The following is an 8,505-nucleotide window of genomic DNA, read 5'->3' as shown; positions in this document are numbered from 1 at the left end:
CAGATGGCGCTAGGGGGGCCGCATCGAAATTGTAGAATCTATATGAAATTTTTTTTTTACATGTATGTAAATAATGCTTGTTAACCTATGTAAACTATAATGTATAAAAAAATTTGGAGTATAAAAAAATTGTAAATATAATTTTACGTAGCACGTCACCAAAACATCCGTTGACGTACCAGTGCACATAACGGTTAGCCATTAACACGCTGATGAATGCAAAGCCAATTTAAAATGGATAAGTTTTTAGATAGAGGATGCAGTGTCTCAGCTGAGAAGGTGAATACAGAGGAGCCTAGCTTGAAAAAAACAAAACTGCGTAAATTTGACGACTCATACATAAAATATGGTTTTATGGAATACAGTGACGGCAGACCACAGTGCACACTGTGCTTGAAAATTTTATCTGTTGAAGCGCTGAAACCATGTAAACTTAACCGTCATCTGACAACAATTCATCCGGAGCATACAAATAAAAGTAAGGATTTTTTCCTGAGAAAAAAAGAAGAATATATCAAGCAGAAGGTACGACTGACTAACATCGCGACAATACCTGAGAAAGCACAGAAAGCATCGTATCTTGCAGCCCTGCGCATAGCTAAATGTAAAAAGCCTCACACAATCGGAGAGGAATTAATACTTCCAGCAGCAGTAGATATGTGCAGAGTGATGGTCGGGGAAGAGGCTGCAAACAAGATAAAATCCATACCGCTATCCGACGACACAGTAAGCAGACGGATCAAAGACATCTCTTTTGATGTGAAATCTCAACTGACCGAAAGATTACGTTTGTGTGAGCAGTTCGCGCTTCAGCTTGATGAATCCACTGACGTTAGCAGCGCTGCACAGTTGTTAGTGTACGTTCGATATGTATGGGACAGTAAAATTACGGAAGATTTGTTATTTTTAAAAGAAATCGAGGGGAGAGCTACAGGTGAGGAAATTTTCAAAATGTTGGACACTTTCATGGTAGAAGAACAACTGAGTTGGGAAAAATGTGTGTCTGTGTGCACTGACGGTGCGGCAGCAATGACTGGGCACAGGAGTGGAGTTGTCACCCGAATTAAAGCCGCAAATCCAAAGATCACGGCCACTCACTGTATGCTTCATCGACAAGCACTTGCATCGAAGTCAATAGCACCCGATCTGCACGATGTGTTGGAAGTAGTAGTAGCGGCTGTCAACTTCGTGAAGTCAAGACCGCTGAAGTCACGTCTCTTCGCAAAACTATGCACAGAGATGGGAGCAGCTCATGATCAGCTACTGTTCCATTCAGAAGTGCGGTGGCTCTCACGTGGAAAGGTTTTAGAGCGAGTGTTCGAACTGAGACGTGAGCTTCATGAATTTTTGAAAGAACACAAACCTGATCTAGAACTGTTCCTTTCTGACCAACAGTGGATGGCAAAACTAGCCTACCTTGCAGACATTTTCAGTTGTCTCAATGGACTGAATCTGTCCATTCAGGGATGTTATTTCACAATATTGGAGGCAAGTGACAAAATAAATGCATTCAGGAGAAAAATTGACCTGTGGGTACATAAACTACAAAGAGGCATCACTGACATGTTTCCAAATCTGTCTGAATTTTTGGATACAAATGGCATGGGAGTGGACTTCATGCTCAACACCATTACCAGTCACCTCACCTCACTGAATGAGCATTTCAGTCACTACTTTCCAGACACTGACATGGAGAAATATGACTGGGTTCGAGATCCCTTTTCTTGTGATGTGATAGCCAGTGGCCTTTGCGGAAAAGCTGAAGATGAACTGTTGGAATTGTCCAGTGATCGTACTCTCAGGATGAGATTTAATCAGCAGGGCCCAACTGAATTTTGGCCCACAGTTGAAAAGGAGTACAAGGAAGTTGCTTTTCAGGCGATGAGAATATTGCTGCCTTTCCCAACAACATATCTTTGTGAGACATCTTTCTCAGCCATGATGGCAATAAAGACAAAGTACAGGGCACGGCTTAATGTGGAAGATGACTTGAGAGTTTGCCTATCCCCAATAGCACCCAGAATAGATAAGCTCTGCAAAGACAGACAGGCTCACCCTTCACACTAAGGCAGGATGTGTGTGTATATATACAGTGGTTAATAAATTGATGTGCCTAAATGATTTCTTTTATACTGTAAAACTTGTATAATATTGTACATTTCTTTTATATTGTAAAACGATTTCTTTTTGATATATATATAATTTTTTTTTTTACGTTTCTTGCAGAAAAAATGCTCAAAATCAGATTGCTGTTCAGGTTGCAAACAAAACTTTGAGCCACTGTCATTCATCAATGTAAAATGTTTAATTCACTTTCTTTTTACAAATATATATAAATTAACTTTTCACTATTCATCTTCTACTATGGACATCATAAATTACTGTTCAGTATTCTGTACTTTTGTTGCACTTTTCAGACAATGTTCGTTTTACTGTCAAAACTGTTTTAATACAATGTTATATTTTGTGAAATGTAAATTTAACAAATCAGATAAATAAAGACTACAAACAGAATCTAAAATTAAGTAAAAAGTTTGAGGATGTTTTGCGTCATGTTTTTTTTTTTTTTTTTTTTTTTTTTTTGAGGAGGGGGGCCACAAAAGGATTCACCCTACACAAGGGGGCCTCCTGCTGAAAAAGTTTGAGAACCACTGGTTTAACAGAGTGACCTTTCAGGACACCGAAAACCTTACTCCAAGAACAGATGTATCCTTCAGAAGTCAAGTTCAGCCCGAACATCACAAAGACAGCTCAACACTGGCCCAGCTGTCCATTGATATGGTCAACAGCTTCCCCATTGATTATATGCATCAATCATGTCTGGGGGTGATGAAAAAGATGCTGCTTAGTTGGACCAGTAAAGTGAGAGGAGTGAGGCTCTCCAGCACTCAAAAACTAATAGTAAGCAATAGGCTTCTACAAATCAAAAAATAAATTCCATCCATCTTCTCTCGCACACCTCGAAGACTGGGTGAGATGGAGAGGTGGAAGGCTACTGAATTTCGACAATTCATGCTGTACACAGGCAAGCTGGTGCTGAAAGGAATCCTTGAGGATGACCTGTACCAACATTTTCTGGCTTTCAGTGTGGCCATGTGCTTGCTGTTTTCACAAACACTAGTCAAGAGCCATTCGGAGTATGCAAGGAACCTGCTGCACTACTTTGTCTGTAAAGGACGAGAGCTTAATGGAGAGGAGTTTATAGTGTACAACATCCACTCTATGCTCCACATCACTGATTATGCTGTGCAATTTAATGGGCTTGACAACTGCAGCGCATTCAAGTTCGAATCATATCTGTACACCATGAAGAGGATGGTGCAAAGTGGAAAAGACACTTTGAGACAGGTCGCCAAGAGAATAGAGGAAAGGCAGTCATGTCCTCTTGAAAAACACAGAGAGAAAAAAACTACAAGTACCAAGGACAACGCCTTCTTGCTGAATGAGAACGGCTGCGAGATCACAAATGAAATAGAGAAAGATGGAAAAGTTCTTTGCAGGGTTTATCACAATCCTTTACCAATGTTCATCGAGCCATGCCACTCCTTTCTTGTGGGAGTATACAATTACAACAAAAAAAAATCATCAATGAGATGGATCCCTAGAGAGAATGTGGAGAAGAGAGCAATCAGAATCAAACATGGGGACACAGTAACATTCATGGCCATCTTGCATCAACAGTGAATTTCTGACATTGATAATGTGAGATTTATATGCTCATACATGTGTGTAATCTGGGATGAGGGTGAAAAAAAAAATCTTAATATTGATAAAATTGTCTTAAGAGTTGTCCAAAATGTAGTTCTTTGCAATGTATATAACTATTAAAAAATTAAGTTTCAATATATTTGCGGTAGGAAATTTACAAAATCTCTCAATGGAACACGTGCTTTACTTTATCATTTTGACCCATAGAATGTATTTTTGGCTACTGCTACAAATATACCTGTTATACTTATGACTGGTTTTGTGGTCCAGGGTCACATATATATTCTAGAAGAAATGTGCAATAGGTGACATTTTCAACAAATTAACATTGCTTTTCTTTTCCTCAGCATGTACTATATTGTAGAATTTTTAGAAGAATCATTGGTTGGAATTATAGCAGAGTGCTGGACATTTGAAGATGATGAGGTATAACCTTTTACAAGTCCAACCCACATAAATAATATAATCTTGAAAGTTGAAATTTTCCTGATTAGGCAACAGTTAACTTTTGACTTTCCTTACAAATTTCAGCAACAATATTGTTACTGGCCCCCGAACAATCAGACAAAACGGGTAAAAAAAAGAAGAACTCCCTGAAGAAGAGACATGGACCACACGAAATATCCGTGTTTTTGCCAAAACTGGTGAAGTTCAAATTATGGTAGGATATTTTCAGATTATTATTGAAATAAACTGATGACATTTAGATTTTCTAATTCCATTAACATTTCATCCCTAGATGATTTCGACAGGCATTAAGGTGGAAAAAAATGTTGAAAAATGATAACTCCTCTGTAGAAAGCGGCACTGGCAATAACTGGCCAACCAGAAAACCAAGCAGATTCGAAGACAGCAGCAATGGTATCAGACATTATATACCCAGAAAAATGTCAAAAAAATTAAAAACATGTCATACTAAAGGGAAAGTTCACCTAAAAATTTAATTTCTGTTATCATTTTCTCACCTTAACCGTGGTTCTACACCTGTATTAGTTACTTTGTTCTGGTGAACACAGAATATGATGTTTTAGAGAATGTTGATAATGAAACATTTGCTGGGCTTCACTGACTTTCTAAGTATTGAAAAACATACTATAGTGACCGAATTCGTTAGGAATAAATATTCACTATATAGGGAGTACAGTGTCACTAAATAAAGCATTACAATTAATTTCACAGTTTTATACGCAATTCTCTGAACGAGTTGTCTTGATTTAGGCCCTGTTTACACGAAGGGAAAACGCAGATATTTCCCTGCGGTTTGGCCTCTCATTTACACGAAAACCCCGTTTTTATCACAGGAAACCATTATTTCTAAAAACTCCGGCCAAAGTGGATAAATTAGAAAACGTCGTTTTCACGTTGTAGTGTGGACAGTAAAAACGGAGGCTTTGGAAAACGATGATGCATATTTATAGTCATGTGACGCATATTGTACAAATAGATATCTATGTTTACAGCAGTAATTGTGCCTGTGCTATTTATACACTGCTGCTAAAGAGATTTACCTTGTACACTCCTCAAATTACAGTCCTAAAATGATGACCGAAAATTTACTCACAGTTGCTGTCCTGCAAAACATGAAGACAACTGCTTTTCAGATAAAATATGAATGAGCGCGATATAGACGCGTCAGTGGAAGATGAGATATTTCCATAAATTATCCCGCCAGAAGAATTGCGTGAAAACTTATTACATCTGTATAATTTTGGAGGCTTTACGCATGCGCAGTAAGGCGAATTTGATGTTTTTCTACGTTTCAGTGTGGATGAGAAACGTTTAGAAAACGCTTGGAAACGCTAGTGTGGACGGAGAGCGTTTTAAAATGAAAACTCCGTTTTCAAATGTATCCGGATTAATGTAAACGTAGCCTTAAACACTTTCAGTTGTTAAAAGCACACACCTTTCTCCGTTTGAATCCCAGAGGCAGGAGCGCGCCGCAGCCTTATGTCGTCACATCTCCAGATCAAAATAAAAGTCTTGTTTGCTAAAAAATAAAATATAACTTTACATTATACAACACATAATACTGTACCTAGTACGTAGGATGAATTGAAGGGATGAACTGCAGATCTGTCAAAAGTCCAAAGCTATTGATACTAATTATCTAATTTTATATCCAATACATCATAACATTGGTGATATTCTCAACCAAGAATTCCAGTATCTCGGTTTTCAAATTAAAGGACTGGAAAAACTTACGATTTTTTTTTTTAATTAAATTTGAGTTTGCAGAGAGATTGAACTATTATTAAATAAAATTGAAAAAATTCAAGATTTATGACTGTAAAGGATTATATTATATTAAGGATTACATTATTATGTAAAGGATTAACTATAACCCTGTGCTAAAGTGAGATTATAACAGTTATCTATCACATGAGTAATATCTCTGACTGAAAAATATGTATTACATTTCATATTGCAGTGTTAAACACAACATATGGGCTAACAACAGTAGGCTACTTCATCTCAGATCAGAAATGATCATTCTATCAATTGAAAGTAAAAAAATAAATACAAATTGTCCATATTTATATTTTGCTATAGTTTTACATTTTTATGTTTGTATAAAACCCAATTATACTAACATTATGGAAACAGCATCCATTTATTTCTTACATTCCTGCTTCTCCTCTGCACTAGCTGTGTTGCTTACAAAGTAATAAAATTTGTATTAACTTTGTTTGAAGTTGACAGTACCCTTTTCCACCCAGTATTAGGGCAATTCAAGTCATTTTTGGATTAATATTACAAGAATGATTTGTATGTTTTTTTCCAAGTAAGCAGTTTCAAAGCATTTATACAGTATGGAGCCCCTAACGTCCCCTGTAGAAGAAAAATAATTAATCCATGGGTACGGTTTTGCAATTCGTTCCCTCAGTTTATAAACCGTACTCATGAATTCATAAATGTTCCCCAGGGCCGTGCAGTGACCTTTAAAGGGGCAGGTGCTCAAAGTATAAAAAGGGCACCTGGAACTAGCCATTAAAGAGCCCCTCGGGTCCATCACCTCATTGTAGGCATCCAGTTACTTACGTAATAAGTAACAATGTCATTAATAAGACCAATAATGCATTATTCGAAGGGCTCAAACAACAGAATTAGTTATATTTTTATCACATTAAAGGGATAGTTCACCCCAAAATGAAAATTTGATTTTTATCTGCTTACCCCCAATGCATCCAAGAAGTAGGTTACTTTGTTTCCTCAGAAAAACACAAACGAAGATTTTTAACGAAAACCGGTGCAGTCTGCCAGCCTTATCATGGACGTGGATGGGCACCAGACCTTTAAAAGTAAACAAAAACATGCACAGACAAATCCAAATTACACCCTGTGGCTCGTGATGATACATTGATGTCCTAAGACACGAAACGATCGGTTTTTGTGAGAAACTGAACAGTATTTATATCATTTTTTACCTTTGATCCACAGCCACGTCCATCTGTCATGAGCACGAGTTTGGCATCAGTCACGTCACATGAGCACGCGCTTCTGGCGTAGAATACGCAAATGCCAGAAGCGATCTGTCGCATGAATACGACTCTCTATTGTTTACACAGTGCACAGAGATTGTGTGTATAGCGGCTATTCAAAATGGTAATTACTTGCGCGTATCCTGATTGTTTAAACCGATTTAAAGCTAAAAGATTACATTAGTTTGCCCAAACTCATCCGGGACTTTTCACTGATTTCCCCTTACTGCTTTTGCGTATTCTACGACAGAGCGCGTGCTCATGTGACGTGACTAATGCCAAACTCGTGCACATCACTGATGGATGTGGCTGTGTATCAAAGGTAAAAAATGATATAAATACTGTTCAGTTTCTCACAAAAATTTATCGTTTCGTGTCTTAGGACATCAATGTATCATCACGAGCCACAGGGTGTAATTTGGATTTGTCTGTGCATGTTTTTGTTTACTTTTAAAGGTTTGGTGCCCATCCACGCACATGATAAGGCTGGCAGACTGCACCGGTTTTCGTTAAAAATCTTCGTTTGTGTTTTTCTGAGGAAACAAAGTAACCTACATCTTGGATGCATTGGGGGTAAGCAGATAAACATCACATTTTCACCATTAAAAGGGATAAATCGAGTTTATAATTTATTATATTTTTTCTTAATTGTTTAGATTTTTAGAAGGCATTTTAACATCTTTCACATTTACAACTCTATGTGTTTGCTGCATAAACACGTAGGTCGATTATTGCAATAATTTGACCATAAAGAACTGAAAAAATGTGGAAATAAAATTCATTTTCTGTCCCTTTCCGTCCCCAACTGTAAGATCTCCTAAATTATAATTAAGTCTTTTCTTATACTATTTAACATACATAAAACTTTTTATGGCCTTTAATTTGATACAACCTAATTGAGAAGTTTTTAAGGACCTGCAGGAGCCCTCTCCTTTAAGATCGCCCGTCGGGCAGTCCAGTTAACTATTTTGGTAGCCCGACTGAAAAACACTGTAGCCCCGGGGCTTCGGGCAAGCGATTTTGCGAGGCCTGCATGACATACACAAAAAAGACCAGACCCAAGATGTCCATTACATCCTTTTCTCCCCCAAAATGCAAGAATGATTCACGAAGTGAAAATGCACTTTTGTTTACATGACATTAACATTATTGGCAGCTATTTCAGAGCAGACCACACACGCACAAGCTATAAAAAAGTAAATACTTGTGCATAATCTCTTTTCTTCACGTCATTCTTATAATAATAAGTAACATTAAAGCAGCCACGAACGTGTCTATCCTTGGCGTTATAAACATGATCGGATCGTCCTGAACCTCC

General features: G+C 37.5%; 1 long non-coding RNA gene across 1 annotated transcript; it reads left to right on the top strand.

Moving 5' to 3' along the window:
* Positions 1–3,557: 3,557 nt before the first annotated feature.
* On the top strand, positions 3,558–4,356 carry LOC141340125 (uncharacterized). Its single transcript, XR_012356543.1, has 3 exons — positions 3,558–3,702; positions 4,056–4,134; positions 4,240–4,356. It is a non-coding gene; the product is annotated as an uncharacterized lncRNA (long non-coding RNA).
* The last annotated feature ends 4,149 nt before the right edge of the window (positions 4,357–8,505 follow it).

This window comes from Garra rufa, chromosome 1, assembly GCF_049309525.1.
Source record: "Garra rufa chromosome 1, GarRuf1.0, whole genome shotgun sequence".
Lineage (NCBI taxonomy): Eukaryota > Metazoa > Chordata > Actinopteri > Cypriniformes > Cyprinidae > Garra > Garra rufa.
The sequence above is the reverse complement of the archived record's forward strand: the minus strand, read 5'-3'. Positions and strand labels throughout refer to the sequence as shown.